Source organism: Ranitomeya variabilis, chromosome 4 (assembly GCF_051348905.1).
Source record: "Ranitomeya variabilis isolate aRanVar5 chromosome 4, aRanVar5.hap1, whole genome shotgun sequence".
Taxonomy (NCBI): domain Eukaryota; kingdom Metazoa; phylum Chordata; class Amphibia; order Anura; family Dendrobatidae; genus Ranitomeya; species Ranitomeya variabilis.
In genome coordinates, this window is record NC_135235.1 from 709,879,426 (window position 1) to 709,906,213 (window position 26,788).

The 26,788-nt window shown below is 46.7% G+C and overlaps 1 protein-coding gene across 1 annotated transcript in view; it reads left to right on the forward strand.

The window, feature by feature from the left end:
* The first annotated feature begins 21,567 nt into the window (after positions 1-21,567).
* LOC143766514 (uncharacterized) overlaps positions 21,568-26,788 on the forward strand; it is a 50,882-nt gene continuing 45,661 nt past the window's right edge. The window contains exon 1 of the mRNA XM_077254259.1: positions 21,568-21,658. The gene's annotated coding sequence lies outside the window, so the exon portion shown is untranslated. The remainder of the gene's footprint in view (positions 21,659-26,788) is intronic.

Sequence of the window (26,788 nt, forward strand, 5' to 3'; positions counted from 1 at the left end):
TCAGAAGATACCGCCATATGGTGCACAGATTCTTCCTCAGAAGACCCCGCCATATGGTGCACAGATTTGCGCTCCCGCAAACGCCGATCAATCTGGATAGCCAATTTCATGGCATCATTCAGACCTGTAGGCACAGGGAACCCCACCATGACATCCTTCACGGCATCAGAGAGACCTTCTCTGAAATTAGCTGCTAAAGCGCACTCATTCCATTTAGTAAGCACCGACCATTTACGGAATTTCTGGCAGTATATCTCAGCTTCATCTTGCCCTTGGGAAAGAGCTATCAAGGCTTTCTCAGCCAAAATCTCCAAATTAGGTTCTTCATAAAGCAACCCCAAAGCCTGAAAAAACGCATCTACATTTAACAACGCAGGATCCCCTGGCGATAATGCAAATGCCCAACTTTGTGGGTCGCCGCGCAGTAGAGAGATAACAATTTTAACTTGTTGAGTCTGATCACCAGCAGAGTGAGATCTCAGAGACAAAAACAATTTGCAATTTTCTCTGAAACTCAAAAACCGGGATCTGTCTCCGGTAAAGTATTCAGGCAGAGGAATCTTAGGTTCAGACATTGGAGCACGTATAACAAAATCTTGTAGGTTCTGTACTTTTGTCGCAAGGTTATTCAAACCCGCAACTAAACTCTGTGGATCCATGTTTCAAATGGGTGTAACCCAAGCATTCAGAGGTTAAGAGGAGAGGAGAAAAAAAAAAGGCTGAAGACTGCAGTTTAAGCAAGGAATACAAATGATCAAACTAAGGTGCACTTTCAAACACAGAAAAAAAAACAAAACCTTTTCTTCTCCTTCCTACTTTAGTGCATATTTTAACACATAGATTTTTTACTGGCCGGCCAAACTGTTATGGTTACCCCAATGACCATGGGAAAAAAATACAAAACGGACTAGCTCTCGGGTGATGGAAACTAAGGTCGACCGTGACCTGAACCTGACCCAACACTTACAGTAGCCGGGGGATGTACCTACGATGCCCTAGACACCACGCGCCAGCCGGAGATCTAACTACCCCTATAAGAGGAACATACAGGCCTGCCTTACCTCCAGTGAGGAACCCCAAAAGATGATAGTAGGCCCCCACAGATATTGACGGTGAGTTCAGAGGAAATGACATACGTAGGATGAACAGCAGATTTAGCACAGTGAGGTCCGCTTACTAGATAGCAGAAGGACAGGAAAGAGTTACTTCACGGTCGACCTAAAAATCACTATTCAAAAACACCATCCAGAAATTACTTTAAACTCCAGTGACAACTCATGCCACTGGAGTAGTAATTTTCTGTCCACAAGAGCTTCCAGCACTGAAGAGTCACATTGCAGATAGCTGGACAAAAATAGCAAAACAAGAAACAAAATTAAACTTAGCTGAACTGGAACTTGAGGCAGGTGAATGCAACAGAATGCTACTAGCACATTGTTGGCCGGCATGTGACTAACAGCCAAGCAGCCTTAAATAGGAAACTCCCCAAGAGGGTGGCGACAGGTAATCAGAGATGGAGGAAGGCACATAAGAGACACTACCATAACAGACCACCGGGGGAGCCCACAAACCGAATTCACAACAGGGGGGTCCACGTCCGATGGGGGTTTGTGCTGGGTGGGGGGGGGTCCACGTCTGATGGGGGTTTGTGCGGGGTGGGGGGTCTGCATCTGGGGGTTTCTGCTGAGTGGGGGGTTCCGCGTCCGGTGGGGGTTGTACGTCCGATGGGGGTTTGTGGGGGTTGCAGTCCGATGGGGGTTGGACGTCCGGTGGGGGTTGGACGTCCGATGAGAGTTTAAGCTGGGGTGGCGTTCGATTGGAGGGGGTGTCTGATGGGATTTATGGTTGGGGCAGGGGGCGTCATATTTGGATTTACGCTTGAGGGGAGGGAATGTCTGGTGGGCTTTGGGTTTATCCTGTGGGGTCCGCTGGTTAATGTGAGGTGGATGTTTCTGACTGGGGGAGCGAGGTTATGCTGTGTGGCCCGCTGGTTAATGTGAGGTGGAGGTTTCTGACTGGGGGAGCGAGGTTATGCTGTGTGGCCCTCTGGTTGATGTGGGGGGCTAATGCTTCATTGGGGTACACAAAAAACATGGGTGTATGCTGCTTATGCTATGCAAAAAAAAATTTTAGGTATTTCCCTGTAGAGTAGGCCACACCACCAACTGGCACGAAGCTAATCCTTTTTAGCTTAATGTCAGTAGGAGGCAGACATGGGTCTGGACCACCCAGCCCAGTTTCTGACTTAGGTTTTGGGAAGTTTTTTTATTAACGATTTTCCTTTTTCTTTTTTCTTTCTTTTTTTTTTTTTTTTTCAGATACGGCTTTTGAGGGCGACAGTGGAATTGTCACTCTAATCTCCCACCTAGAATTGTCACTACCGTATCATCTGTGGTCTACGAGGCAAGGCCCTAACACATCAAGAGTGTTTGTGGTTCCCCAGAGGACGGTCCATGCCACGAATCCCCCTACCCTCTGGCCCCCCCAGAGCCAGATAGAGTAGGGAGGGAAGACGAATCTGTTATGTGCCAGCCGGCGAAAGGTCTGCGTCCAGGTTATTCCATGCCCACCTTCATCATCGGTCTGTGAAGAATGATGTGTGATCTTCAGGACACATATATCCTACCAGGCAGTGAGGGGGCTACTTTAAAAAAAAAAAAAAAAAAAATGGAAAGGACAGGACAAGTATGTCCTAGTTTGCCCCTGAGCAATATGGACGTCTCCTGGGGAAACCTTCCTATTCATGCAGCCTCCATGTTTTCCAGAGGCTCCTGTGACCCTGCTCTTAAAATATCCAGGCTTCGGTCTAGGCCTTCTCTGGTGGCCGGTCCACACCGCCAGTGCCCTGAACAATCATGCACGCCAACTTTCTAGTGTGTCCTACTCTGCACCTATCAGTTTAAGAGTACTTCGCTTCTGCAACATAAGACTAAAGTCTGCCTCCCAAGAGATCTGCTGTTCAATTTTGGTTGTTTTGGAAATGTTCTGTCCAAAAAACCGACGGGACAACTCTCCGACCCGCCAGGAAAAGACGAGACCTTCCTTTAGGCCAACCCCCTCCTGGCATCCATGAACCCACCAGCACTGGTCTGCTAGGCCTGGATCTAGCAGACTCTCTTCGACATGATGGGGCTTTCCCACCTTGGATGTTTCTCAGGGTCGGCTGCCGTGTCCTTCACAATTCAAGGCCGGTATTATGATTCTGGTCTGGGACACCGAAACCTCAGACACCGGCGGAGGCAGGCCTGGGGGGAACAGAGCCACATACCAAACCGACAGTCCAGCCCGCATGCACCAACAGCATATTACAGTTTTAAAATACTGTAGAAATGCATAAAATGAAACAAGCAAGGGCATAAAGTTATTCAATGCAAAATAAATGCAGTTTTATAAAATTAGAAATGTTTCTATATCTAATGGTAAAATGATATTTATCCAGTATTTCTATAAGTAAAAGTCTGAGATTTCTGTGGGAAATGGTCATTTGTTCCTCTTAAACCAGTTCTGAATGTAAATAAAACATTGCTCTGATTAAGTCTCCACATTGTGTTTTCGCCTTTCATTTCATGCGTAGGGCAGGACAAGCCCATGATGTATGTGTGTAACACATGTAAGGTGCTATAATAACAGCCTTAGGCTGGTTTCACACCAGCGTTCGGCAGGGCTTCGGATGGCAGCCTTCTTCCTCCGTTAAGGCTACTTTCACACTAACGTCGCTTGCTGTACGTCTCAATGCGTAGTTTTGGAGAAAAAACGCATCCTGCAAAGTTGCATGCAGGATGCGTTTTTTCTCCATAGACTTTCATTAGCAACACATTGGGACGGATTGCCACACATCGCATCCGTCGTGCGACAGATGCGTCGTGTTTTGGCGGACCGTCGGCACAAAAAAAGTTCCATGTAACGTTTTTTTTGTGCGTCGAGTCCGCCATTTTCGACCGCACATGCGTGGCCGAAACTCCGCCCCCTCCTCCCCGGAACTCACAATGGGCAACGGATGCGTTGTAAAACTGCCTCCGGTGCCCACGTTGTTCTACATAAAACACACTGTCCGTCGGGCCGACGGTTTGCGACGGCCCGTACCGACTGACTAGTGTGAAAGTAGCCTAAGCCCCGCTCACTGCCACAATTCTTCATTCAGTTCCGCCTACGTCTGCATGCGTCCTGCATACCCTATCTTTAATATTGGGTACGCAGGCCAAGCGGATGCCTCCGCATGCGTTGTTTTAACGCTGCGCCGACTGCAATAAAATGCAACATGTTGCGTTCGACGCAGTTCAGCGCATCGTCAAAATGAGGCATGCCTGCGTAACCAATGTTAGATGGGGGACGCATGCAGACTTAGGCGGAGCTGAAGGAAGAGGCGCAGCAGTGGGCGGGGCTTAATGGAGGAAGAAGGCTGCCGAACGCTGGTGTGAAACCTGCCTGAGACAGGTAAGCCACCTGTTATGATCCCAATGGCTGAGGATCTCTGATATTCCGGCAAGATAGCGAAAATATAAGTACTGCTCTAGGGAGGTGGAAACTGGGCTAACCGCATACCTGATCCTAACACAAACAACTAGAAGTAGCCGGTGAACGTGCCTACGTTGGTTCTAGACGTCTCGAGCCAGCCGGAGAACTGACTACCCCTAGAGAGAAAATATAAGACCTCACTTGCCTCTAGAGAAATTGAACCCCAAAGATATAGAAAGCCCCCAACAAATAAGAACGGTGAGGCAAGAGGAAAGCACAAACATAGGGATGAACTAGATTCAGCAAAGTGAGGCCCAATAGTCTAAATAGTAGAAAATAGAAAGTGGACTATGCGTTTAGCAGAAAACCCTACAAAAACATCCACGCTGAATATTCAAGAACCCCCACACCGACTGACGGTGTGGAGGGAGAATATCAGCCCCCTAGAGCTTCCAGCGAGTCAGAAAATCAAATGTTAAACAAGCTGGACAAAAACACTAAATAATGCAAACGATCCAAATTGTACAAAACAGACTTAGCTTTTCTTGCATGAGGCAGACTGAAAGGAATCCGGAGGAGACCATATAGGTCTGGATACAACGATGCCAGGCAAGAGACTGAGTCCAGAGGAGACTGAAATAGGGAACACCCGCTGCTTAACGACACAGCTGGAGCTCAGGCCTGCAACAAGACATGCCTAACACAATACCGTTAGTGACCACCAGAGGGAGCCCAGAAACACAGTTCACAACAGCCACCTTTGAAACAATGTTCACATGTACAAGCTCTTAGCCCCTTTGTGGCGGGGCCAATTTTTTAAAATCTGACCAGTGTCACTTTATATAGTAATAACTCTGGAATGCTTCAACATCCCATTGATTTTGAGATTAATTTTTTTTTCGTGTTATATTAGACTTTATGATAATGGTAAACTTGAGTTGATATGTTTTGCTTTATTTTGTAAAAAATCAGAAATTTTACAAATTTTAAAAAATATAAATTTTTAATGATTTTCCCTTTAAGGCCGGAGTCACACTAGAGAGGAATACGGACGAGTGCTATGCGAGAAAAAAATCGCATAGCACTCGAACCAATGTTAATCTCCCATCACTTTTTTTTTCACGGCCGTATATGTGCGAGTGAAATTGCAGTATGCTGTGATTTGCACCGTATATCAGCCGAGACTCACCAATGAAAGTCTATTTGTGCAAGAAAAACTCGCACCACACGGGCCATCAGTGTGACTTGCGAGAAATACGCAACGGTGTCCTTTGAAAGGCCCGACAATTCAGGTGCAGTGTACAGTAAAATCACACTGACAGGTTACAATAGAATAGATTTATATACACACAGTATAGGTGTATATAAAATCTAAAGAGATACACTACAGACCAAAAGTTTGGACACACCTCATTTAAAGATTTTTCTGTATTTTCATGACTATGAAAATTGTACATTCACACTGAAGGCATCAAAACTATGAATTAACACATGTGGGATTATATACTTAACAAAAAAGTGTGAAACAACTGAAATTATGTCTTATATTCTAGGTTCTTCAAAGTAGCCACCTTTTTCTTTGATGACTGCTTTGCACACTCTTGGCATTCTCTTGATGAGCTGCAAGAGGTAGTCACTGGGAATGATTTTCACTTCACAGGTGTGCCCTGTCAGGTTTAATAAGCGGGATTTCTTGCCTTATAAATGGGATTGGGACCATCAGTTGTGTTGTGCAGAAGTCTGGTGGATACACAGCTGATAGTCCTACTGAATAGACTGTTAGCTGCTTTTTTCCTGCCATAATACAAATTCTAAGTAAAGAAAAACGAGTGGCCATCATTACTTTAAGAAATGAAGGTCAGTCAGTCCGAAAAATTGGGAAAACTTTGAAAGTGTCCCCAAGTGCAGTGGCAAAAACCACCAAGCGCTACTAAGAAACTGGCTCACATGAGGACCGCCCCAGGAAAGGAATACCAAGAGTCACCTCTGCTTCTGAGGATAAGTTTATCCGAGTCACCATCCTCAGAAATCGCAGGTTAACAGCAGCTCAGATTAGAGACCAGGTCAATGCCACAGAGTTCTAGCAGCAGACACATCTCTACAACAACTGTTAGGGCTTGTTTCCATTTGCGAGAAACACATCCGTATCTCGCATGTGGAAACCAAGCTGTGGTGCCAGCACTTTGGAGCGGAGCATGCAGCTCCATGTGTTCCTATGCGGCCGCACGCTCCGCTCTGGAGTGCAGGTGCTACAGCTTGGTTTCCACATGCGAGATACAGACGTGTTTCTCGCAAATGGAAACAAGCCCTTAAGACGAGACTTTGTGCAGCAGGCCTTCATGGTAAAATAGCTGCTAGGAAACCACTGCTAAGGACAGGCAACAAGCAGAAGAGACTTGTTTGGGCTAAATAACACAAGGAATGGACATTAGACCAGTGGAAACCTGTGCTTTGGTCAGATGAGTCCAAATTTGAGATCTTTGGTTCCAACCACCGTGTCTTTGTACACAGAAAAGGTGAACGGATGGACTCTAAATGCCTGGTTTCCACCGTGAAGCATGGAGGAGGAGGTGTGATGGTGTGGGGGGCTTTGCTGGTGACACTGTTGGGGATTTATTCAAAACTGAACCATCATGGCTACCACAGCATCTTGCAGCGGCATGCTATTCCATCCGGTTTGCGTTTAGTTGGACCATCATTTATTTTTCAACAGGACAATGACCCCAAACACACCTCCAGGCTGTGTAAGGGCTATTTGACCAAGAAGGAGAGTGATGGGGTGCTACGCCAGATGACCTGGCCTCCACAGTCACCAGACCTGAACCCAATCAAGATGGTTTGGGGTGAGCTGGACCGCAGAGTGAAGGCAAAAGGGCCAACAAGTGCTAAGCATCTCTGGGAACTCCTTCAAGATTGTTGGAAGACCATTCCCAGTGACTACCTCTTGAAGCTCATCAAGAGAATGCCAAGAGTGCGCAAAGCAGTCATCAAAGCAAAACGTGGCTACTTTGAAAAACCTAGAATATAAGACATATTTTCAGTTGCCTTACACTTTTATTAAGTATATAATTCCACATAGTTTTGATGCCTTCAGTGTGAATGTACAGTTTTCATAGTCATGAAAATACAGAAAAATCTTTAAATGAGGTGTGTCTAAACATTTGGTCTGTACTGTCTGTGTGTATGTATGTGTGTGTGTGTGTGTGTGTGTATGTGTGTATATATATATATATATATATATATATATAATAATATATCACACGGACAGCGGAATAGCTGATAGTTAATTTGTCGGCTTCTGTTAAATCATTGCAGAGGCTGACAGGATAGGAGACATGGTTTACATACAGTAAACCATTGCAGAACAGTTTAGACTTATATAGGTCAGTGACTAATACGGTTAGTAGTGTGTGTGTGTGTGTGTGTGTGTGTAAAATTTGGGGCCTGTATGTATTTAATAATGTTTTCACTGAAAAAATTGGCGTGGGCTCCCGCACAATTTTCTGTGCCACAGAGTGAAAGCCAGTGACTGAGGACAGATATTATAGCCTAGAGAGGGACCATGGTTATTGCCACCCCAGAAAAGGTGCATCTGTAAGATGCGCCAATTCTGGCACTCAGCCTCTGCCTTCTCACTGCCCTGTAGCGGTGGCATATGGGGTAATAAGGGGTTAATGTCACCTTTGTATTGTAAGGTGACATTAGACCAGCTTAGTAATGGAGAGATGTCTGATAGATGCCTCTCCATTACTAACCTGTGGGCTTGATGTTACTTGACAATAAAAAGGACATCAACCGCACAATTATGAACCCCTCTGCTACAGGGCAAGTGGGAAGAGCGAGGCTAAGTGCCAGAATTGGCACATCTATAAGATGCGCCATTTCTGCGACGGCTGAGAGCTGATGGTTTTTAGCCTGTGGGGCTGCCAATATCCATGGCCTCTTCACAGGCTATAAATATCAGCCTACAGCTGTCTGCCTAGCATTTGCTGGTTGGATTTTATGTCAATATTTTGTGTCCCCCTGTAAAATAGCCAGTAAAGGCTAAGCAAACAGCTGTGAGCTGATATTAATAGCCTGGGAACCTTTATGGTTATTGGCTCTGTTATGGAAATATTAGGGTTGGATAAATATATCCCTGTGTGTGCTGTGGCCGCTCCCAATTAGACTGAGTATTTTGAGCGCTCATCAAGAATGGACTGTACACAACTGTGACAGAACAACATTCCATCAATACTGATACTTTATTGTACATACATAGTTTTATATTTTCACATAGAAAGGAGTGGTTAGGGGTTGTCAGGGGTGGTTAGTTAATTACCATATTGTCTAGCTCCTCTGTCATTGGTTATCTAAACATATATGGAATATTGTGATTAATGCTCATATGACTGCTGATCAAGCAACTGAACTCGAGTTCTCTGTCTGTAGGACAAAGATGACATTTGATCAGCAGTCACCAAACATCTGCCCCTCTTCTGCTTTTAGGGGTGGAAAACCCCATATGATCTGTCTGGGTTATATTAGTTCAGTTTGTGTCAGCCATTTTAAACCATTTAGTATAATGTATATATTAGCTGTGAGCATATAAGTATATATTTGATTATAGAGGAGTATACATGCAAGTGAGATCTACATGATATATATATTTCTATCACAAGCCCCCCTTAGATATCACTTGCCCTAATCCTAGCCTCCTGTCCCAAAGCGCTGCAACTCTTTTGTGCTGTTGGCGAACTGACACAAGCCTAACGCCTGTGCCCCACTCCATACAGACTTTTCGCAAATGGGCGGTCAGGAGATCTGTCCCTAACGGGGGTTCGTTGCAATCAGTCTCTTAGTCAATAGCATGTGTAGTGAGCGATGTGTAGTCTTTATCAGGTAGGTCATCTCTTCGGTCAGGCAGGGCATCCACGACATCATTCTGGCTTGGGTGTCATCTTCTGGTAGGGGAGCTTTCTTGCCATGCAATGAGTGGATCCAAGCGAGTCTTCCCTCCAGTTTCACAGAGTTTGGTGTCATCAGCAGCACTTGAGCAGGACCATCAAATCTGGGATCGAGTGGTGTTCTCCTTACAAGCTTTTTCACCAACACCCGGTCTCCTGGCTTCTAGGAGTGCATACCGGACATTGAATCTGGATCTGGCAATGAAGAAAAAACTCGAGAATGGATGTTAGCAAGTTTCTTGGTGATTTCAATTACATAATCAGACAAAGTATCATATTACATAATCAGCTGCTAAGGGAAAGGATACCTCTAACCTGGGACTAGACACAAACAAAATTTCATATGGTGACAGCTTTTCTGGGCCTCTGGGAGTGTGCCTAACACTGAGTAGTGTGATTGGGAGTGTGTAGGCCCAAGTCTGACCCTACTGCTGACTAGATCTCTCATGTGAGGTTTGCTGTGAATGCGGGTCCCTGGTCACTCTCTATCACTTCTGGGACCCCATAGCTGCATATCTCGTCTCTGAGAGTAGCTTCTTTGCTGACTGGTTCTTCACTGGGAAAGCTTCTGGCTGTCATCTTGAGAACATGTCCACGGCCACAAGGGCATATTCGAATTCTCCACTTGGCGGCATCTGGATGTGGTCTATCTGGATCCTTTGGAAGGGGGTACAGTGGTCTGGCAAGTTGATGTGTGGGAACTTTCTTCATTCTTCCAGGGTTGCATTTGCCACAGGTCAGACAGCTGTTTATGAACTTGGCTGTTAGGGTGGAGATTTCTGGAGCGAACCAGTAAGCACCAATCGGATCATTCATCTGTGTCTTTAATCTGTGCGTGGGCCCATGTGCCCACTGGACCACCATAGGGTACATGCTTCGGGGTAAACAGGGTTTGTAGTCCATTTAGTATACCCTTCCTTCTTCATGTGTTGCTCACTTCTGCATCCAGCATTCCTTCTTGTCCTTTGGGGCTTGCTCTTGCAACTTTTTTGAGCAGATCCCAGGATGTCATCTTGTCAGGTTTCCTGTCTTCAGCCGTCCTGTAGTAGCCGTCCGGCTCTACGACCTCTTCCACTTGTCCATATTGTCTTTCCTTGACTGTTTCTTTGGCTGCCATATCTGCCATGTTGTTGCCTCGTGCCCCTACTGTGTTCAGTTTTCCATGCGCTTTGACTTTTAGCATTGTCACCACTTTTGGAAGTTGAAGTGTGTTCAGCAGGTCCTTAATGGCTCCATTGATGCTTCACGGTTGTTCCGCTTGCTGTGAGGAAGTCCCTTGCAGCCCAGATGGGTCCGAAGTCGTGTGCTATGCCATGCAAGTACCTTGAATCGGTAAACATTTTCTCAGTCTTGTCTTCTGCCATCTGGTAGGCCTTCATCAGCGCTATCAGTTCTGCTTCCTGGGCTGACAGACTGGGCGGCAGACTTCTGGACCACAGGATCTCTTGATTGCTGGTCGCTGCACCTCCCGTGTGGAATCTTCCTTCATCATCTGCAAATCTGGAGCCATCCACATAGAGGATCAACTCTGGGTTGGTCAGTGGCTCTTCTGCCACCTTGGGTAGTCCTGCTGTTTCCTGTTGCATGATGCTGAAGCAATCATGGACATCCGTCCGGAGCAAATTCAGATCCCTGCAGAAGGTATCATGCAGATTTTGATCAGACTTTTTATCTGAGGATCCGTATCTGTATCCCCCCTTGGGAGTGGGAGTAGAGTGGGCGGATTGAGGACTGTGCATTTGGAGATGGTGACATTGTTGGGCAGGAGTAGAGAGCACTGGAGGCGAAGATGCCTGGCGGTGGAGAGATGTTTTAGCTGGGTTTGGTTGAGGATTGCTGAGATGTCATGCAGAGCCAGGATTTCCAATGGTTTTTCCACTGATGTCAGTAGTCCTGTCCAGGAGGGCGTGTGCTGCAACTGCTGCTCTCATGCGGGAGGAAGAGGCTTCCCTTGCAACTGGATCCAGGCAAGCTGAAAAGTAGTCCGAAAGTCTCTGCTTTCCCCCCTGAGGCTGTGTCAGGACTCCAGTAGCAAGGCCTTCTCTTCTCATCAAGTAGAGACGGAATGGCTTCTTGTAGTCAGATAGGCCTAGTGCTGGCGCTGAGACTACAGAGCCTTTTAACTTCTTGAACGAACTGAAGGCCACATCTGTCTGGAGGAACGGGGTCACACTGACGTATTCACACAGAGGCTGCATTAGGACGGAAGCATCAGGGGTCCAGGCTCTGCAATATGAAACTAGACCAAGGAGGGCCTGTAGCACCTTTGGAGTTGTCGGAGGGACCATCTTCTCCACTGTGGTCTTCCGGTCATCTGTCAGGTATTTCACCTGGTGAGCAATACAGTGTCTCTGGAACGTAACTTGCTTCAGACACCACTGGACTTTGTTCTTTGAGATCTTGCAGTGCTGCTCCGCCAGGTAGAGTAGGAGATACAAGGAATGGGCTTTAAACGTGTCAAAGTCAACTGCACAAAGGAGTAGATTGTCCATGTATTGTAGCAGGGTTACTTCTGCTTGTTCTGTGACTCAGTTGGTGAGAACTGTGAACATTGCTTTGGTGAACTGTGAAGGGCTGTTCTGGGCCCACTGTGGCATCACTGTCCATGTGTGGTGTCCCCCCTGGTGCATTAAGGCAAACAGGAACTGGTCTTCCGGATGAGGGGGAACACTGAAGAAAACCTTAGCCAGGTCGGTCACTGTGAACACTTTTGCTGTGGCAGGCACATTCGAGAGCAGAGTGTGCGGATTCGGCATAATTGCAGTTTCAAACACTGTGGTGTCATTCACAGCTCTCAGGTTATATACCATTCTGAACTTGGCTGGCTCTCCTTTTACAGTCTTTTTCTTGACGGGGAAAAGCGGGGTATTGCAAGGCGATTTGCGAGGAACAATGATTCCTATTTCCAGGTGGACCTTCAGTTGGTCAGAGGCAGCTTGACTCTAGGCCTGGCCTGGGCCTTACGAGGGTACGGGGTACATGGCTTGAGTGACACCCGTACTGGGGCAACTTGAGGTTTTTCTCACGTGCTGGGGTCCCTTAGACCATAGACTTTCTGGTACTACATCCAGTACCTCCTTGGGTAGGCCTCATCGATTGTTTAATGTTCTTGTAGCGCTGCCAGCATGACTCTTCTCGGGTCAGGGATGAAGAAAATGTCACTGTCCCATCTTCCTGGAACACTGTGGTTGCCTTCAGCTTCTGCAGTAGGTTCGCTCCCAGCAGGTTGAGTGGCAGGTCCTTTACACCACAAACTGGGACAGGATAGAGTGTCCTGGCTGAGTGCACACGCTCAGTGGCTTTGTAAGCTGAGAATGTCTGACTTGACCACCAATGCCCATGCGAGACACAGAGAATTCTGATAGGCAGGTGGGATCAGCGAGTTCCACAGGTGTCATCACACTTCTGGCTGCACCACTTTGGATCTGACAACGCCATCCACTTTTAAAGGTAATTTGAGGTATTGGTCCTGCAGATGAAGTTTTATATGTCAGGAGCGTAGTGTCTTGCGGACCTGGCTTGCTTGCCTCTGTCCTATGGATGGGGTACTTCACTGCTTTCTGCACTTCCTCCTTGACCTGTTTCTCTGGACCAACTCTTGGATTGCATGGGTCCAGTCTCTTCGGGGGCGTGGGTGCTTTGCACTGGTTCTGGAAATGGCCAAACTTGCCACAGATGTAACACTTGACACTTCTTCTGTCTTTGTAGGGTGGTTGCGCTTCCAGGTCAGTAGTCACCATGAGAGGGGCCGTCCTCTGCAATCCTGGTTGGGACTCGGTCCCTTTGGCTACTGTGGACAACGGCATGATGGGTACTGTAGCGGCAGCGGGGTCCGGCCTGCTGATTGAAGCTGCGGTGGTAAGACGAGGCCTGCAGGTGCATTCGTGGCGAGGCCCGGGGGTGCCATGAGACCGGCGGCTGCATCCAACCCAAGGTCTTGGGGCATTACAGGGGCTGCGGCTGCATCTGCCGTCACTTCTTACCCCTGGTCTGACATAGCTTCTCCCCTTTGCTAACCTTATTGAGGTCGGTGTCTCCTCTCTGGAGTCTGCAGCGGTTCTTCTGGTGGTGTGTTGGTCGGCACTTTGCAGCGTCTTCACCTCTGGCTCCCCTTCCAGCGTTCTCAGCAGCACGGCACCCGTTTCCTTCTTCGCGCTCTTTGTGGTGCTATAATGGTGGCAGTTTTGGTGACAATCGGCAATAGACAGTCTCCTAGGCGCACATAAAACATTTTTTCTGGGTCAGTCCACTGCTATTGACCTGTTCTCAGGCCTAGCCACTATCAGTGGTTTCCTGATTGGCTGTCTCAGTCCATGTCCAAAGGCCTGTGTATCTGGTCATGAATGGTGAAGCCCAAGTCTTGGAATACTTGCATTACTCTGCAATGAAACTTCTTTACAGACTCTGTCTTATCTTGGCTCATGTCATGGCTTGTCCTGCCAATCTGCCTTTGGCCCACTCTCTGAGCTGTTCAATTAGCTGTGGCCCTGACTCCCAAGCGTGTACATCTGATTCTGCTGGAAGTTTGAATTGTTCCTTCATGATTGGCCAGAGTGCATCACCTGCTTCTATTTTCATTCATTGCCCAGAGATCATTCCAGCTGGCTGCATATGTTTACTGCTTCTGCTACATTCTTCGGTAAAATGGCATGGGATGCATCCCTGGGTCTGGACTATTGTCACCTGACTTGAAGTGCAGTGCACATAGTGTAATGGTGGTGCCTCTATCTGCCCTTGCATTCTTGGTGCCTGTGGGTTTCTTTTCTAGTACTAGACAGCATGTATGATGTTCCCTCTTCATCTTCATCAGAAGAATAGTTGTGACAGCTTGTACTGGGGTCATACACTGACTGATTTTGGACTTAGAAGTTGCTTTTTTTTTATGTGAGGATGTCTCCCCCTGCTGAAGCTATGATGGATTAGGATTATAGTTTCATGTTGGTGTGAATGTGGATGTAGGCAGCTCTGACCGGTGCTGAAGCTGTACATTATCAATACATGGTGATATCAATGTTCATGTAAAACCTTAAGGGTTACAATATTGTTGACTGTGAAATGAGGTAACGGAGGATCTGTCAGTGAGCTCGTTCTGATATCACTCCTCCCCCCTCTGCACCCAGGGCTGAGCTGTCTGCTACCTGATGTGTCTAGGGCTGCCCACTGTAGGGGGGGCTTTCACCTTCTCTCCCCGATATCACAACTGGCAATGGCTGGACTGTGCTGTAAGCACCATACTGTTTGAATTGGGCGTTGGCCCAGCCGACAACACGGAGGAAAAAAAAGAGGAAGAAGAAGGAGGAGGGGTTGAGGAGTGAGACAAAGGAATAGTAGGAGGGGAGAGAGAATGTGGAGAGAGAGAGAAGAAAGGTGTGGTGGGGGAGTGGATAAGGAGGGAGGAGAAGATGGGAGGAGAGGAGAAGAGAGGAGTGGAGAAAGAGGGGAAGAGAGAGAAGAGAAAAAATGTGGAGGAAGAGGAAAGGAGAGAGAGAGAGAGAGAGTGCCGAGAGAAAAGACTGACAGAGGAAAAAGAGGATAGATTAGAACAACAAGAATAATAGAGAGGAGCAATTATGCCTTCTCCCTGTAGGGAGAGACGGGGCGCACCACATACTGTGCAAAAATAACTACCTATACCATGGATTCTGCTAAAAGCAGACTGCGCAGATTCTCCCATCTCATACCCACAAAAATCACTTCCTGGTTTGCTCACATAATTTTCTGTTCCACCTAAACGATGTAAGCTCTGCTGCCACTTCATACCATGTATTAGTATTCAGCAATCTAACATCAGCTAAACTTCCCTTATTTTCCTTTCTACGTCATGCCACTCCGCAGCTTGAATTCTGCCATTCTAATGAATTTCACGTACTTTATACCTTCCAAAATCTTCACATACTTAACACCTTCGTGTCCTGCCTCTATCTAGGGGCTGTTTTCTCATCAGGAAGTAAAAAGACTTTCCTGTTGCTCGGCCACTTTATTCCCCATAGCAAAAGCAAAAAAATGAAAATGAAAAACACACAAAAATGAGAAAAGAAAACAGTACTAAAAAAAACTTCTAAAAATGAGTATATAAAACACTAAGAAAAACTCAAAACGATAAGAAAAACCGTCAAAAACTTAGTTCACAACCAAAAACTCAAAACTTTGATACAAGAGGAAAAAAAAAATTTCTTTTTCCAAAAATAAAATAAATAAAAAAAAAAAAAAATAAAAAGGTAAAGAGATTGAAGATTGAGGAAAACTTAATTAAAAACTTTAAAATGCCGCAAAAAGAAAGACCCTTTAAGAGAGTAAAAAAAAAAAAAAAAATTAATAATTAAAACGGCTTTTCTCTTTTTTTTTTTTTTTTCCTTTAGAATCTCTGCGCTCAAATGCAGTCAGAGACACACTTCCTCTTTTTAATCCGTCGCTGTATGCCATTGCCATAATATCAAATGTCACTAAAATCACGTATGTCACATCAAAAATGATGGATACAATTTAACTTCTTCACAAAAAGCTACACATAGCCAGCATTGCAAAAGAAAAAGAAAAAAAAACAGATATGACAGTGTGATTTACAATGCATATCTCTCCTCTCAGCTGAAAAAGAGGAAGTTCAAGAGAGGAAAAAAAAACCAAAACTTTCTCTTCACTATTTCATGCTTCTTAAAGCGGCAATAGTACATGACACAAACAGACACAGATAGACAATCCGAGAGACGCCCTTTTAAATTCTGTGACACATGCAGGTTGCGCTGGGAACAGACTACTGCCAATCGCACTGGACGCACCTGCGCCCGGGTTCTACCACCCCGGTCCGGACGTCCTGACTGGATCGCCGGCACTACGGGAATCTGCAGTAGCCCCTCTAAGTTATCACTACCCGTGCCTGGATCATGGGACCACCTGCCCCGGAACTCTGCGTGTTCCTCCTATGCACGGGAATCCTGCAATAACTTATCGAGCGATTTGAACTCCTGCGGTCTGTTTCTCAGCAACCACAAACAAAAGTCACTTTTTCCTTCCTCTCTCGGATTTTACACAAACACATACACGGTCCACAGCAGACACCTCCCAGGGTGGATTCGTGGCTACGGATTTTTTACACTACCTGGGAATTTGTGACCACATCTTACCGGCAAGAAGCATAGACAAGGACTGGGCACAGGGGACTTTCAGGTAAGATGATAACATTTTCTTACCTTACTTATGGAGCTGCGCAGTCTCCTGCCCCTGTGCCAAAGCCACGGCCATAACTTCGGTTCCGGTCAGTAGTGGGTCCACGTGTGCGTTTCATCCGAGCCGTTGGGCGCCATTCTTGTGATAGAAATATATATATCATGTAGATCTCACTTGCATGTATACTCCTCTATAATCAAATATATACTTATATGCTCACAGCTAATATATACATTATACTAAATGGTTTAAAATGGCTGACACAAACTGAACTAATATAACCCAGACAGATCATATGGGGTTTTCCACCCCTAAAAGCAGAAGAGGGGCAGATGTTTGGTGACTGCTGATCAAATGTCATCTTTGTCCTACAGACAGAGAACTCGAGTTCAGTTGCTTGATCAGCAGTCATATGAGCATTAATCACAATATTCCATATATGTTTAGATAACCAATGACAGAGGAGCTAGACAATATGGTAATTAACTAACCACCCCTGACAACCCCTAACCACTCCTTTCTATGTGAAAATATAAAACTATGTATGTACAATAAAGTATCAGTATTGATGGAATGTTGTTCTGTCACAGTTGTGTACAGTCCATTCTTGATGAGCGCTCAAAATACTCAGTCTAATTGGGAGCGGCCACAGCACACACAGGGATATATTTATCCAACCCTAATATTTCCATAACAGCTCCTTTCCAGAATAGTAACATCAGCTGTCAGCTTTCCCACTGCTGGTTATGAAAATTATGCGGGAGCCCATGCAGGCTTTATTTTTTGAAAAATAAACATTTTGCATTTCACGCAGGTTTCTTAGTTGTTTTTTTTACAGCATATGTAGGTTAATTATGTTAATGCTCCTACATGGGTGTGTGTGTGTCTTTAGTTAATATTAATGAGGGTATCTCGTGAAGAGTTTGAATAAGGAAATGCATCAAATTCCTTTATTTATTTTTATTTTTTTTAATATATCTTTATTTAGCGCTCACGATTTACAGAAACGCATCAAATCCGCATAAAAAAGTACAGAATTTCCACTGCGTTTTCTGCTAAGAGACGCACTAACCATGCAGACATTTCCTCAAGCAAATCTGCAACGTGCGCACATAGCCTTAACCATTATGCGTCCATATTCATTAATGAGCAGAACCACGTGACCGCTGAACACAGGAAGAGCTGCCCGGAGACCATCGGACATGCAGGGACCGTGCCAGGAGCAGGTGAGTATGTGACAGCCGCCGCTTCCCCGCCGACAATGACTCGAGTATAAGCCGAGAGGGTCTCTTTCTGCCCCAAGAAATTTCAGCTTATACGCGAGTATATACGGTACAGCACTCTAGAAGGGTGTGTATAAGGGCATATAGGTGCTGGTGGTACTATATATGGGGAAAACCTGGTGACAGGTTCCCTTTAAGAAACCTATGGAACTAGGTTAAAATTAGCATTTTTTTGGATGGTGAAAAACTTGTAATTTAAATATTGATGGTGGCTGAACTGCAGGTGGTCTGTGTCGCTTCATAAGTTTAAGGCCGGGGTCACACTAGCGTAGAATACGGACGAGCGCTATGTGAGAAAGCATCGCATGGCACTCGGACCAGTGTTAATCTATGGGGCAGATCACATCTGTGATTATTTTTTCATGCCAAATCAGCATACGAGAACAATCGCAGCATATATACCTGACAGGGGCCCATACAGTCTATATCTACAATAATATATACCTGACAGGGGCCCATACATTCTGATATCATCACTAATATATACCTGACAGGGGCCCATACATTCTGATATCATCACTAATATATATACCTGACAGGGCCCATACATTCTGATATCATCACTAATATATATACCTGACAGGGCCCATACATTCTGATATCACTAATATATACCTGACAGGGCCCATACATTCTGATATTATCAGTAATATATACCTGACAGGGGCCCATGCATTCTGATACCATCACTAATATATACCTGACATGGGCCCATACATTCTGATATCATCACTAATATATATACCTGACAGGGCCCATACATTCTGATATCACTAATATATACCTGACAGGGCCCATACATTCTGATATCATCAGTAATATATACCTGACAGGGGCCCACACATTCTGATATCATCACTACTGTAATATATACCTCACAGAGGCCCATACATTCTGATATTATCACTAATATATACCTGACAGGGGCCCACACATTCTGATATCATCACTAATATACACCTGACAGGAGCCCACACATTCTGATACCGTCAATGATATATATATACCTGATAGGAGCCCATACATTCTGATATCATCACTTATATATACCTGACAGGAGCCCGTACAGTCTACAGTATATCTACAGTAATATATACCTGACAGGAGCCCGTACAGTCTATATCTACAATAATATATGCCTGAAAGGAGTCTGTACAGTCTATATCTACAATAATATATACCTGACAGGAGCCCGTACAGTCTATATCTACAATAATATATACCTGACAGGAGCCTGTACAGTCTGTATCTACAATAATATATACCTGACAGGAGCCCGTACAGTCTATATCTACAATAATATATACCTGACAGGAGCCCGTACAGTCTATATCTACAATAATATATACCTGACAGGAGCCCATACAGTCTATATCTACAATAATATATACCTGACAGGAGCCCGTACAGTCTATATCTACAATAATATATACCTGACAGGAGCCCATACAGTCTATATCTACAATAATATATACCTGACAGGAGCCTGTACAGTCTATATCTACAATAATATATATCTGACAGGAGCCCGTACAGTCTATATCTACAATAATATATACCTGACAGGAGCCTATACCGTCTGTATCTACAATAATATATACCTGACAGGAGCCCGTACAGTCTGTATCTACAATAATATATACCTGACAGGAGCCCGTACAGTCTGTATCTACAATAATATATACCTGACAGGAGCCCGTACAGTCTATATCTACAATAATATATACCTGACAGGAGCCCATACAGTCTGTATCTACAATAATATATACCTGACAGGAGCCCGTACAATCTATATCTACAATAATATATACCTGACAGGAGCTCGTACAGTCTATATCTACAATAATATATGCCTGACAGGAGCCCGTACAGTCTATATCTACAATAATATATACCTGACAGGAGCCCGTACAGTCTATATCTACAATAATATATACCTGACAGGAGCCCGTACAGTCTGTATCTACAATAATATATATCTGACAGGAGCCTGTACAGTCTATATCTACAATAATATATACCTGACAGGAGCCCGTACAGTCTGTATCTACAATAATATATACCTGACAGGAGCCCGTACAGTCTGTATCTACAATAATATATACCTGACAGGAGCTCGTACAGTCTATATCTACAATAATATATACCTGACAGGAGCCCGTACAGTCTATATCTACAATAATATATACCTGACAGGAGCCCGTACAGTCTGTATCTACAATAATATATACCTGACAGGAGCCCATACAGTCTATATCTACAATAATATATACCTGACAGGAGCCCGTACAGTCTGTATCTACAATAATATATACCTGACAGGAGCCCGTACAGTCTATATCTACAATAATATATACCTGACAGGAGCCCGTACAGTCTATATCTACAATAATATATACCTGACAGGAGCCCGTACAGTCTATATCTACAATAATATATACCTGACAGGAGCCCGTACAGTCTATATCTACAGTAATATATACCTGACAGGAGCCCGTACAGTCTATATCTACAATAATATATACCTGACAGGAGCCCGTACAGTCTGTATCTACAATAATATATACCTGACAGGAGCCCGTACAGTCTATATCTACAATAATATATACCTGACAGGAGCCCATACAGTCTATATCTACAATAATATATACCTGACAGGAGCCCGTACAGTCTGTATCTACAATAATATATACCTGACAGGAGCCCGTACAGTCTATATCTACAATAATATATACCTGACAGGAGCCCGTACAGTCTATATCTACAATAATATATACCTGACAGGAGCCCGTACAGTCTGTATCTACAATAATATATACCTGACAGGAGCCCGTACAGTCTATATCTACAATAATATATACCTGACAGGAGCCCGTACAGTCTATATCTACAGTAATATATACCTGACAGGAGCCTGTACAGTCGGTATCTACAATAATATATACCAGGAAGGAGCCCATAAAACTCTAGCATCTTCAGTAGTGAGCCGGCTAGAGTGTATGGGCTGCAGTCAGGGAACCAGGAAGGAGCCCATACAGTCTATATCTACAATAATATATACCTGACAGGAGCCCGTACAGTCTATATCTACAATAATATATACCTGACAGGAGCCCGTACAGTCTATATCTACAATAATATATACCTGACAGGAGCCCGTACAGTCTATATCTACAATAATATATACCTGACAGGAGCCCGTACAGTCTATATCTACAATAATATATACCTGACAGGAGCCCGTACAGTCTATATCTACAGTAATATATACCTGACAGGAGCCTGTACAGTCGGTATCTACAATAATATATACCAGGAAGGAGCCCATAAAACTCTAGCATCTTCAGTAGTGAGCCGGCTAGAGTGTATGGGCTGCAGTCAGGGAACCAGGAAGGAGCCCATACAGTCTATATCTACAATAATATATACCTGACAGGAGCCTGTACAGTCTGTATCTACAATAATATATATCTGACAGGATCCTGTACAGTCTGTATCTACAATAATATATACCAGGAAGGAGCCCATACACTCTAGCATCTTCACAGTGAGCCGGTGTTCTGAAATTTGTCGGCATGTCGTAGATAGTAGGGATGGGCGAGGCTACGGAGTCACGTGGCGCAAACTGACCAATCACGGCCATCCCTACTATCTACGACATGCCGACAAATTTCAGAACACCGCCTTGGAGAACACGCCCCCTCCCGATAGGACACGCCCCCGGAAATGACGTCACACCTGGAAGGAGCCCATACACTCTAGCATCTACCATGTGGACTCTTGTGGAGTGAGTGCAGCTCTGTGGTGGAGGTAGGTGCTGGAGATTCCCCATTACTGGGCGCGGAGGACATTAACCTCTTCAGCACTGAGGAGACTCTTTTGGGGTCCCTGTGTGGTGTGAACAGTGAGGTAACAGCTGTGGACAGAATGCGGCTTCGCTGGTTCCACATTAGCCCCAGTCAGACACCTGCAGGAGGAGCGGACAGAAGCCCAGAGAAGTTCTCCCACAATGCGATGATTCCTCTCCCGGCTCCAGCACAATAATGTAGATACTAGTGATGAGGGAGCCGCTCTCCACTACTCCATCAGGGGGCTCGGACAAGCTTGTTACTGGGGTATCGCAGGTGATGGAGCGCCGTGCTCGAGTTCCCAGCCAGTAAACATGCGGGGATTGCCCGCCATACACGGTGATGCTGCAGCCATGTTGGCTCCTGGCATTACTGCGACTGTCCGGCCACATCACGTTATCGGGTTTATAGATGACCCAGTGGCGCTATGCTCGGCCCACCGTCCTCGGGAAGCCGGTCTGTTATAGGAGGGAGCGCTTAGATTGTTGTCAGCCCCCTAAGGATTATATAGTTGTATCCTTTAGTGTCTTTCATGTGGCGCTATAGGGAGTATTTAACCCCTTCACCCCGAAGCCTGTTTCCACCTTCCTGACCAGGCCAAATTTTACAATTCTGACCACTGTCACTTTATGAGGCAATAACCCTGGACACTTCAATGGATCCCACTGATTCTGAGATTTTTTTTCTCCTGACTTATTGTACTTGATGACAGTTGTAACTTTTTTTTTAATGTGACTTATGTTTATTTGTGAAAAAATCAGAAATTAGGTGAAAATTTTGCAATTTTCAAAATGTTAATTTTTATGCCCTTAAGTCAGAAAGTCATGTCACACAAAGTAGTTAATAAATAACATTTCCCACATTTCTACTTTACATCAGCACAATTTTTGAAACATTATTTTTTGTTAGGAATATATTATAAGGGTTAAATTTGACCAGCGGTTTCTCATTTTTTAGCCCAATTTCTTATTTTCACAAGGGTAACAGGAGAAAATGGACCATAAATGGAACACCACTGCTTGGGTGCATGGCAAGTCTCGGAAGGGGAATCATTTGACTTTTTGAACATAAAATTGCCTAGAATTGAGAGCGGACGCCATGTCACATTTAAAGAGACCCTGATGTTCCTATACAGTTGAAACCCCCCACAAGTGACTCTATTTTGGTAACTGGATCCTTCAAGGAACTTATAAATCTATATGCCAAAATTATATAGCCAGTGGTGTAGTAAGAAATGTAGTTCTTAACCCCTTCCCAACCCATGACACCACGTAGGCGTCATGAAAGTCGGTGCCAATCCGACCCATGACGTCTATGTGGCGTCATGGCGGGAATGCTTCGCTGCGGGTCCGGTGACCGGGGTCATTCAAATGTCACCGTACCCGCAGGTGCAGGGGGACCTGTACTTCACCCCAGGGGGGGTGGCTTTGCCCCCCCGGGTCTACGATCGCTCCTGGCGACCTTTTTTTAACCCCCTCCAGCTCTGATTGGAGCTAGCGTCCATGTGACGCTTGCACTCCAATCAGATGTGGAGGGGCGGAGAAAAACAGTGTCTGCCTCGCTCCTCAGCTTCATCCCATCCGTGGAAGCTGAGGAGCTAGGTGCCCGACTGTTCACCTGCCCCCCCAGACACCGCGATCGCTGCCGCCGCTGCTGCATACCTCTTCAGAGCGCTGCCGCTACTGCCGCCTCCCCCACTGCTACCGCCAGCACCACCGCTGCTGCTGAGGACAGGTACCTCCACTCTCCTGTCCTCCACTCCCCCCAACCTCTGCTCCCGCCCCCCTGATCACCCCCTGCTCCTGTGATCACCCCCCCGCCCCCCTTTATCACCTGCTGCTGCTCTACTTTCTTTTCTCCTACCGCCCCCCTGCGTCTGTCAGCCCCTCCTCCCCTAGTGATCACCCTCTAAAGTGATCATCGCTAATCACCCCCTGCCCCCCTGATCACCCCCTGCCCCCCCTGTCCACCTGATCACCCCCTTTATCACCTGCTGCTGCATTTTCTTCTCTCCTACCGCCCCCTGCATCTGTCAGCCCCTCCTCGCCTGGTGATCACCCTCTTCCGTGATCACCGCTAATCACCCCCTACCCCCCTGATCACCCCCTGCCCCCCCCTGTCCACCTGATCACCCCTCTGCCCCCCTTTATCACCTGCTGCTGCTGCTGCGTTTTCATCTCTCCTACCGCCCCCTGCGTCTGTCAGCCCCTCCTCCCCTGGTGATCACCCTCTTCAGTGATCACCGCTAATCACCCCCTGCCCCCCCCTGTTCACCCCCTGATCACCCCTTGCCCCCCCCCCCCGTCCACCTGATCACCCCTCTGCCCCCCTTTATCACCTGCTGCTGCGTTTTCATCTCTCCTACCGCCCCCTGCGTCTGTCAGCCCCTCCTCCCCTGGTGATCACCCTCTTCAGTGATCACCGCTAATCACCCCCTGCCCCCCCTGATCACCCCCTGCCCCCCCTGATCACCCCTTGCCCCCCGTCCACCCCTCTGCCCCCCTTTATCACCTGCTGCTGCTGCTGCGTTTTCATCTCTCCTACCGCCCCCTGCGTCTGTCAGCCCCTCCTCCCCTGGTGATCACCCTCTTCAGTGATCACCGCTAATCACCCCCTGCCTCCCCTGATCACCCCCTGCCCCCCCTGATCACCCCTTGCCCCCCGTCCACCTGATCACCTGCTGCTGCCAGCTTCATCTCCATCTGACGCTGCATCTCCTCAGCCCCCTCCTGTCCCCCCGCGTGCCTGACAGCCCCCCCCGCGTGCCTGACAGCCCCCCCCGCGTGCCTGACAGCCCCCCCCGCGTGCCTGACAGCCCCCCCCGCGTGCCTGACAGCCCCCCCCCCGCGTGCCTGACAGCCCCTCCCGTGTGCCTGACAGCCCCCCCCCCGCGTGCCTGACAGCCCCCCCCCCGCGTGCCTGACAGCCCCCCCCGCGTGCCTGACAGCCCCCCCCCGCGTGCCTGACAGCCCCCCCCGCGTGCCTGACAGCCCCCCCGCGTGCCTGACAGCCCCCCCGCGTGCCTGACAGCCCCCCCGCGTGCCTGACAGCTCCCCGCACCTGATAGCCTCCTCCTGCAGAATAGTTTCACCAAACACTCGCACATACACACGCACACGCAACACTATAATAAAGTTTAGATTTTTTTTTACACACGCACACACACCACACACACACACACAATGTCCCGCTCATCCCAGTCATCCCAGTCACAAAGGCTGTACTCAGCTGAGGAGGCATATTCCTTTCTTGCCTCCGAAGCTGATAGTGAGGGTGAGGACCCCACTTTTCTGTATTCCTCCCCCTCTTCCTCCTCCAGTGACACGGACTCGCCACCCCCAAGATGTCGCAGGACGAGAAATCGCCCGGAGCCCAGCGGAGGAGAGCCGGAGCCCAGGGGAGAAGACACACAGCCAAGGGTGAGTATCCCCCAACCTAGTGCTAGTCACGCCCAACCTAGCACTAGTCACGCCCAACCTAGCACTAGTGCCCCCACCTGGACCCCCGTCCCTGAAAATTTTGCTCCACGGATTCCTGATTTCATTCCCCAATCAGGAATCCAATTTGAGACTGCCAACCTCAGGGAAATAGACTTTTTCAAAGTCTTTTTTTCGGAGTCAATTGTCAGTCTCATGGTGGAGCAAACAAACTTATATGCCCTGCAATTTTTTGCCCAAAACCCAAGTTCATCATTTACTACTTGGAATCCCGTTGACTCCGTAGAAATGATGAAATATTGGGGACTGGTCCTTCACATGGGGATTGTGAAGAAACCAGAAATTCGCCAATACTGGAGTACTGATATTTTATATCAAACTCCAATATATGGCATGGTTATTAATCGCAAACGTTTTGAGGCGATTCATAAATTTCTTCATTTTAGGGACAACACTGACATCCTTCCCCGCGGTGACCCGAATTTTGATAGACTGTTCAAAATTCGGCCGGTCATCGAACACTTCAGCAACAAGTTTGCTGAAGTGTACATTCCCCAAAGAGAAATTTGTGTGGATGAATCCCTCGTCCACTTCAAAGGGCGGCTTCAGTTCCGTCAGTACCTGCCCAGCAAAAGGGCGAGGTACGGGATAAAGCTCTACAAGATCTGTGAGAGTACCTCAGGGTACACTCTCAGCTTTAGAGTTTATCAAGGAAAGGACAGCAGTATCCAGCCCCCAGAATGTCCACCCGCTCTGGGGGTGAGTGGGAAAATAGTGTGGGATTTGGTCCACCCACTGCTTGATAAAGGTTACCATCTGTACGTTGATAAATTTTATACAAGTATCCCACTCTTTCAATCCCTCTCTGCCAGAGCTACCGTCGATTGCGGTACTGTGCGCAGAAACAAGAGGGGTCTCCCTTTGTCACTAATTGAGCAGGCTCTCCCAAAGGGTGAGAGCTGGGCCCAATGTAGAGGCAACATGCTTGCGGTCAAGTTCAAAGACAAAAGGGACGTCTTTTTCTTGACCACAATCCATGGTCCCGGCACCACGGCCACCACCGTTCGAGGTACCCCAGCACAGGTCCACAAACCGGACTGTGCCCTGGGGTACAACAAACACATGGGGGGAGTTGATCTTTCTGATCAAGTCCTCCAGCCCTATAGTGCCATGCGGAAGACGAAGGTGTGGTATAAAAAACTGGCTGTGCACATCGTACAAATGGCACTGTATAATGCATACGTGCTATCACGATGTGAAGGTCAGACCAACAACACCTTCCTTCAGTTCCAGGAGGCGGTGATAAAGGCCCTGATTGGAGGCGTGGAAGGAGCGGGCCCCAGCACCCCTGGAACTCAAGGATCCCGTATGGTACCAGGGCAACATTTTCCCTGTGAGGGGAGAGCAAAAAAAAGGTGTCGGGTGTGCTATAAAAGGGGGATAAGAAGGGAAACTCGTTTCCAATGTGAAACGTGTCCCGACAAACCTGCACTGTGTTTGAATCAATGCTTCAGAATTCATCACACGTCCGTGGACTAGCCACATCCTGATATTCCACTACAGAACTCACCCACACCAGGCTGATATACACAACACCACACACACCAACCTGACGTACACTACACCACACCCCAACCTGACATACACTACACCAC